This window comes from Bidens hawaiensis, unplaced genomic scaffold (genome assembly GCF_021521415.1).
Source record: "Bidens hawaiensis isolate Kalapana, Puna unplaced genomic scaffold, B.hawaiensis_p1.1 tig00004105_1, whole genome shotgun sequence".
NCBI lineage: Eukaryota > Viridiplantae > Streptophyta > Magnoliopsida > Asterales > Asteraceae > Bidens > Bidens hawaiensis.
In genome coordinates this window covers 1,723,151-1,730,779 of record NW_027491242.1, presented here as the reverse complement: position 1 = coordinate 1,730,779, position 7,629 = coordinate 1,723,151, and the positions used below count along the sequence as shown (strand labels likewise).

Genomic DNA, 7,629 nt, shown 5'->3' with positions numbered 1-7,629 from the left:
GGTGAGTCTTGCGGGACCAACTGGTCTCTGCTGGGACCTACCTCTTCAGCACATCATATTCCTTTTTATGTATGGCATGTCATATTTCAAATCATTCAACATCCGCTTTGCATGGACTCAATCTTAATCTATGTTGATCGTAACCTCCTTTTTAGGCCGTCCACCCGAACCATTGCCCCTTGCTCCATTGCCATTGTTTGCATATTCGTTACCCTTGAGTGCCAAGCTAAATGGTCGCGAGCTACCTGATCATGTAAAACAGTTAATAATAAAACGAGCCACTTGTTAACTGAACTCAGCTCTTGGTTTTTGACCTTTTTGATTCGTTTTAGTAAAATATATAACCAATGGATTGATTAACCAGTGCTCACCTGCCCTCTCAAACAAGTTGAATTCTTCTGCGTGTCGGCATGGCCTTTCCACTCTTGTTCAAAACCAGCCAACTCATCTAAGGAATCACCATCACTTAAATTCAGCCTCTTAACTAACGTAAGTTAACAATAGTGGTGGCTTGTATGCATTAATTATGATTTCACAACGATATCAACTCAATGATAATCTGTATTTGAATAAAACATTTAGGTCTCTATGCATAAAGATTGTATAAACTTTGACCCGTTTGAGATAAAATACTCATTAATAAGTAAATGAATAAACAAGAATAAATGTGCGTTGAGAATAACCTTCGTTGAGGTTGTGTAGGGTCTGCATAGTGTCCACTTTTTCGTCCGTACCAAGTTCCCTCCCCCCTAATTACTAAGTTATCTTCCCAATAAAACCGAGGGTACCCGATACCCGAAGTGAGTTAAGCGTGCCGGTCTTCGGCTCTTGTATATATGATTTTCGGGTTTCGGTCTGGGTCGGTTATTTCCCGTTCGGGTCGGTCCGACCCTTAATGTGAGCATTCTTACTTTTTTTTCCTCATATCCATTATTTAATAATCAAGAGAAACTGAGTCGAATTTAGCTGGACCACGCTCTACAAGACGCACACATATATGTATATTCGTATACAGTTTTTGTTTTTGCTATTATGTAACACAATCAGATACAATCTCTAGAAAAAAGAACGATTTGATTCAACCATACCATGAACCGTTTTATAAATAACCAAAACAAAATGCTAACAAAAGATGAGTACAACCACTAAATGACATTAAATGGTAAATATTGGCATTAACGAGTACTAGGCGTCAACACCGAGCTTAAAAACCCAAAAATCTAGCTGAGCAGCTACACACTCTGAACCAGTAGAACCATAAGAACTAAACTTCTTGATTGAATTCTCCACACCAAGATAATCATGCACACCGTCATCAAAAACCGTATTAATGGTGTGTAATTCATCAAGTGTGAGGTCCCGAAGCTGACCGTTTTTGTAAACACACAAAGCAACAGCCCTTCCAACTATATCATGTGAAGTTCTGAAAGGGATACCCTGATGCACAATATTATTATTCGTTAGCACACATTTAACAACCCTATAAATATAACTAATATTCACTATCTGGCACTCGGGTCAGGTTTGAAAAAAATGCACTTGCCTTGTGAACAAGATAATCTGCAAGTGTAGTGGCATCAAGATGACCAGCTGGCAAAGACTTCTGTATCCGGTCCTGATTACAGGTGATGTTCAGTGCAAACTCAGCCGACACTTCTAACATTCCTATTATTGTTTTGACACTGTTGGCTATCGGTTCCTTGTCTACCTGTAAACAAACCACAAGACCGTTACAATCATGGTCAAATTGGCTACATTCATGGTCAAAATGAGGTCTTCTGGTCAATGTTCATAGTACCTGAAGACCATGATTGTGGGTGAGTTGAAGTTTGACCAGGTCTCCTACAACTCTAGCAGACTTTCCACGAACAAGTTCCATAGGGTCGGGATTTTTCTTTTGAGGCATTATACTGCTACCTGTTGAAACCGAGTCACTTGGTGTAATAAACCCAAATTCTTCTAACGCCCATAATACCCATTCTTCTCCAAAACGGGAAAGATGTATGGCGGTTATGGAATTAGCAGAAGCAAATTCCAAAACAAATGCAAGATCCGAAGCCACTGGTTCCGTGCTATTTTGATCACAAATATGAGAAATGATTCAATATAAAAGATATTATAGTGACAAGTAAATAAGTAAATAAGTGTTTGTGGTATACCTGTTCTTCATTGTATCTAGCCTAACTCTGCAATCTTGAAGACGTTCTGCATCACGTTCAAGCTACATAATAATAATAATAATAATTCAGTTAAGTTTTCTGAAGATAGATATAAATATTTTTGGGATAAGTTCATATATTCCTTCAAGTTAGTATTATAATATTACCATATATTACCTAACTAAAAACTATAATATCATATATAGCCATGTCCAACGTTAAGACATTTATACCCTTTCCACGAGGATATGAGAATTTAACGTGTAAAGAGAAAGAGAAGTGTATAACTGCCTTATTACAAAATGTATTTAATCATTTAATGAAATGAGGTTTGTAAACAAACCAAAAGTTCAGTGAACCGTTGAACGGGAAGTTCGTTTATGTTCACTCATTTAAAAACACACGAATTCAAAGAGCATTTTTTGTTCATTTAGTTAAACGAACGAGAATGAACACATATCTTGTTTGTTCATTTATGTACGTGAACTTTCATTTACACGTGTGTATGTTCATTAGTACACGTCCGTTAGTTAGTTGTTTGTATATTCATTTAAAATTTTTAGGCTGATTACAATTTAGTCTAGTTCTATTAACTTTTTAGGCGCGTTAATGTTCACATTTAGTTTAATTGGTGTTTACTCATTTATGTTTGTTTATATCGTTCATTTATGTTTTTATTTATTTTTCTTTATTTGCGTTAATTTGTGTTTGTCTATGTTCGTGGACCGCTCGTTTATATTTTAAGGAATGAACATAAACGATCATGTTCATTTCCTTAGCGACCGAATACGAACAAGAAAACTCTGTTCGTATTCGATAGTTTGTTCGGTTGAACATGAACATGCCCTGTTCGTGTTCGCTCTATTTGTTTATAGGCCTAAGCAAAATGGGTAAATATGAAATGTTAAGTATTATATCTGATATTAATTCTTTTCGTTGGCTGAATAACCTGCTCTATTTGTTTATAGGCCTAACATGCAAGTTTTTAATAACCTGTTCAACGTATGCTAGAAGATGATGTTGTAGAAGAACCGGTTGTGCCCTCTGCAAATGCGTATAACCGGGAACAATCACTCCAGTATTCTTCTTAGCAAGCTTCACCAAAGCAACCTTCACACCACAAATTGCACCATCAAAATGGCAAACACCCCCACTCATTTTCATATTCGATTCCAATGATATTAAAACTACATTCTCAGCATATAAATATTGAAAGTTTTGTGAAAAAGAAAGCATGAAAGTAAACCTGAAGACGTTTAACATATGAAGCAATTGAATCAATACCATCAGAACACCACACACGAAAATCAGTTGAAAGTTGACCATTTTGACCTCTAGCTGTTAAAAGATTCTTTGCAGATTCTTCATTTTGAACCAACACAAACTCTCCACTTTCAATTTGTTTATCTGATCTAGACCTTCTAGAACATCATCCCGATCAACAACCGAACCATGGTCAACATGACTAGACGGTAAACCCTTTTGTGCTTTCTCCTGATTATAAGTAATGTTCTGTGCAAAGTCGGTTGACATTTTCAGCATTCCTATAACCGTTTTCACACTGTCAAATACAGGTTCTTTGTCTTCCTGAAACGAACCAGAAAATGTTAAAACAGATTCACAAAACTAAAATTAACAAAATAAATAGTAACGATAATGCATAATACTTGCAAATCACGGTTGTAAGTAAGTGGAAGCCCTTTGCATAAAACTTGAAGGGTGACCAAATCTCCAACAACCCGAGCTGACTTCCCACAAACACCTTCCAAACCGAACCCAGATTCATCAGACGCCCACAAACCCCACTCTTCACCGAGCCACGAAAGATGCAAAGCCAGAATTGCATTACCAGAGAGAAGTTCCAAAATAAAATCACGGTCCGAAACCGCATCCATGCTATTTTGATTCATAATGTCAGGTAATCATTCAACCACATAAATAAAAGGGTATCAATTTATCACAATTGCAAGTTTATTGTGCTACACGTGTTTACCTGTTCCTCATTGGCGCAGTAAAACCGAGAGCCTCAGAAGTCATGAATCGGTTAATGGGAAGGCCAGTGCCGGCTAATGCACACGCGCCTAATGGGCAGAAGTTTAACCTAGCTCTGCAATCTAGCAGACGTCTAGCGTCGAATTCAAGCTACACAAAAGTAACTTAGTTAAGTTTTCGGCACATGTTAAAAGTAAAAGTTTTTTAAGCCAGAGGTAAGGTTTGCCCCCATCAAAACCTCCGCTATAAATAATCATACTAGGTACATTTGTATGTTAAGGGGGTGTTTAGATGAGCTTTTAAAATTGCTTTTTTGCTTATTTGCTTTTTGAAAAGCAAAAGCAACTTTTGAAAAGCTCCAATTTAAAGCTTTTGAATGAGCTTTGCCAAACACATTTTGCTTTTCAACAACCATACAAGCAAATAAGCAAGTTTTAAAAGCCCACCCAAACACCCCCTAAAGGCATATTCAAACCTGTTCAACGTATGCAAGAAGATGATGTTGCAAGAGAACCGGTTCTGCACTCTGCAAATGTGTGAAACCGGGTACAACCACTCCAATATTCTTCTTAGCTAGCCTCACCAAACCAATCTACAAGACCACAAAGAACCATCATTTGGTGAATATTCTTCTGAGATTTTATCTGACTATTATAACTTTCTCACAGCCTCTTAGATTAGGGATAGCAATGGGTCGGGTCTGGGACGGGTCTAGGTATTCCCAGACCCGAACCCGATTATAAAAACCCGTCCCAGACCCGTCGGGTTTTTATCGGGTAATTACCCATCGGGTATCGGGTAAACCCATGAGTTTCAGGCATACCCATCGGGCACACCCAAATTAAACCCATCGGGTTTTGACAATTTGTATATATATATATATATAACAGAATAATATTAAACTTTTCAAATGTTACGTTGACCAGTTATCGGAACTAACAAAAGCAATATATAAATATTAAATGTTAATATTATTATATACTAAGCATATATATAACAAATATATAAAAAATTTATGCCGGGTATATAATTGGGTAAATGGGTCAATGTTATCGGGTAATCGATCGGGTAACCGGGTATTTTATAAATCCCAAACCCGTCCGAGACCCGCGAAAATTTTCAAAACTAATCCCAAACCCTAATGGGACGGGTAATACACGTCCCAATTATGTCGGGTTTCGGGTATTCCCATCGGGTCCAGGTTTAACTGCCATCCATATCTTAGATGGATCATTTTGTAATAAACGAGATATAATAACTAATTTTTATTAAATCCAAAGAAAATCATGAGAAGGATATGTAAAATTAGGTATAATGAAAATAGTAATATAATTTGGTTTGAATAAATTAATGCAATTTGATGTAACATTTAAAGTTTTTAAAAAGTAAAACAGTCGGATAATAATATATTGTTAATAGTAGTTTGCTGCCATTATTTTTATCAGTACCTTTTGTTTGATTACTGTTTAATTACTTGTGTCACATTTTATGTTATCTAGCTTGTAAGTCATAACATAAGCAAGCATCAACCTGAAGTTGTTTAATCTGCAAAACAATCGTATCAATAGCATCACGACACCACAGCCGAAAATCCGTGGAAACCTGATCGTTGCGACTGCGAGCCGTGTGAAGCTTCTTAGCAGGCTCTCCAATTAAATCAGTCAAAGTGGCCTCAATGTTCATATGAACATCCTCTCTGTCAGTCCTCCACAGAAACTCCCCTCGTTCAATTCGCTTCTCAATCTGATTCAATCCTTGAATTATACTGTCCCTATCACCCTCACTCATCAATCCCTACATATTTCAACAACAAAACATAATGCATACATGATAATCAACAACTGAAAGTGAAAATTAGGTTATAATAATAATAATAATACTTGATTGGCGAGCATAGAAGCATGAGCGCGGCTGCCATGAATGTCCTGTTTGTAAAGAGCTTTATCGAAAAAGATTGACTCCGTGAAGCGTTCGACGGCGTCCGTGACGCCTTCCTCAAAGCGGCCGCCCCATAGCTTAGCTTCCTTGGACATGTGCGGTTGTTGTAGGGCAGAGCAGGTGAGTGGATGTGGAGGAGACCTATTAGAATGGTGGTGAAAGAGTTGAAGACGATTAAGGAGTAGAGGAGTCAACTTATTATTAATAATATTATTATTAGGGTTTTGAGTGGAGAATGACTGTGAAGAAGAAGAAGAAAGAGGCAACAGCATCGATTCCATAATATTATTATTATTAGACACTGCTTTTTTCTTTCTTTTCTATTTAAATGCTGTTGATTCAAAATGCACCATGTACGGTTTTCTAACCATCAATTACATAAATTTTTTAATTTCTAGAAATACATTATGACCTGTTTTGGTGGCTCCTTAAAATAAGCAACCAATTAATGAAACGTTTACCCTCAATCAATTTGATCCCGAGAAACCGCACAAAGTGAACTGTTCGGTTTTGAAATGCTATTACCATTAGGGGTGTGTTTTTTAACCGTATCCGAATAAGGAACCCGAACCGAAGTGGCCCAAGACCCGAATAACCCGATCCGGATTCACCTGAACCGATTAAACTCCTAACCCGAACACGAGATAAAATATTCGGGTCGGTATTTGGGTTGAAATACCCAAATTCGGGTTGACTTTTACAGGGTAGTTTATGTTAGGATTAAACGCACACACGAAACCGAACACGACACGAAAGCAATAAACGAACATGAGGATTTAACGTGGTTCGGTCTAAACTGACCTACGTCCACGGGTGGCAACTAGGTATATCTTTTTTTGAGTGACAAATATTACAAGTACATAATGTTGTTTATATAGAGACTGAACTAGGGTTAGTAAATTATTATGCAAGAAATCTAAACCGGACCGGGCTTGGGCCCGACCGCCCACACCCGTCTCCTCTTTTGACTTCATATAATAAACCGGGCCAACAAGGCCTACGAACCCAACAATCTCCCACTCGGAGGCCTTGAGTACTCTCGTCTGCACTCCTGATTGTACTTCTGTAATCTGAACATTAAACTTCTTCTAGTTGCCACCGCCTTCTCATCAATTAACCTGAAGGCCCGTTGAAGCTCCCCGGAGCTCCAACACGTCAGTCACGGCTGAAACTGCCCCTGACCCATTCTCTGTCCCTACCGGCTCCCACTGTAACGAACTACCGGATCCTGAGATAACCTGAGAACAAACACTCTCCATATTCAGCAAGTAATTCATTGGAGAGACTTTTACAGCTGGAATACTGGTTTTCTTAATCCACTGTCGACCTGGAACTGTAACTGAAACACGACCTGTGCTCCCACTGTCACGATGTCCCCCAACTGATTTAACCTTCCTAGCTCGTTCATCCTGAATCTTCACTTTGGCTCTGGGTTTGTTACTTGCAAAACGAACCTTCTTCTGCCCACGAGATTCTGTGAACCGGACTTTGTCTTTCACCAAAACTGGATCCACTCCTTTCGGTGACATATCGACCATAT

At 38.1% G+C, this 7,629-nt stretch overlaps 1 pseudogene across 1 annotated transcript; it reads right to left on the bottom strand.

Moving 5' to 3' along the window:
- Nucleotides 1–1,179: 1,179 nt before the first annotated feature.
- Nucleotides 1,180–6,370, bottom strand: LOC143625523 (uncharacterized; annotated as a pseudogene). The gene is made up of 9 exons (XR_013152285.1): nt 6,032–6,370; nt 5,682–5,945; nt 4,627–4,743; nt 4,153–4,301; nt 3,827–4,055; nt 3,406–3,746; nt 3,153–3,269; nt 1,799–2,221; nt 1,180–1,708 (listed from the first exon to the last, which is right to left on the bottom strand). The product of XR_013152285.1 is annotated as an uncharacterized LOC143625523 (transcript).
- Nucleotides 6,371–7,629: the final 1,259 nt, after the last annotated feature.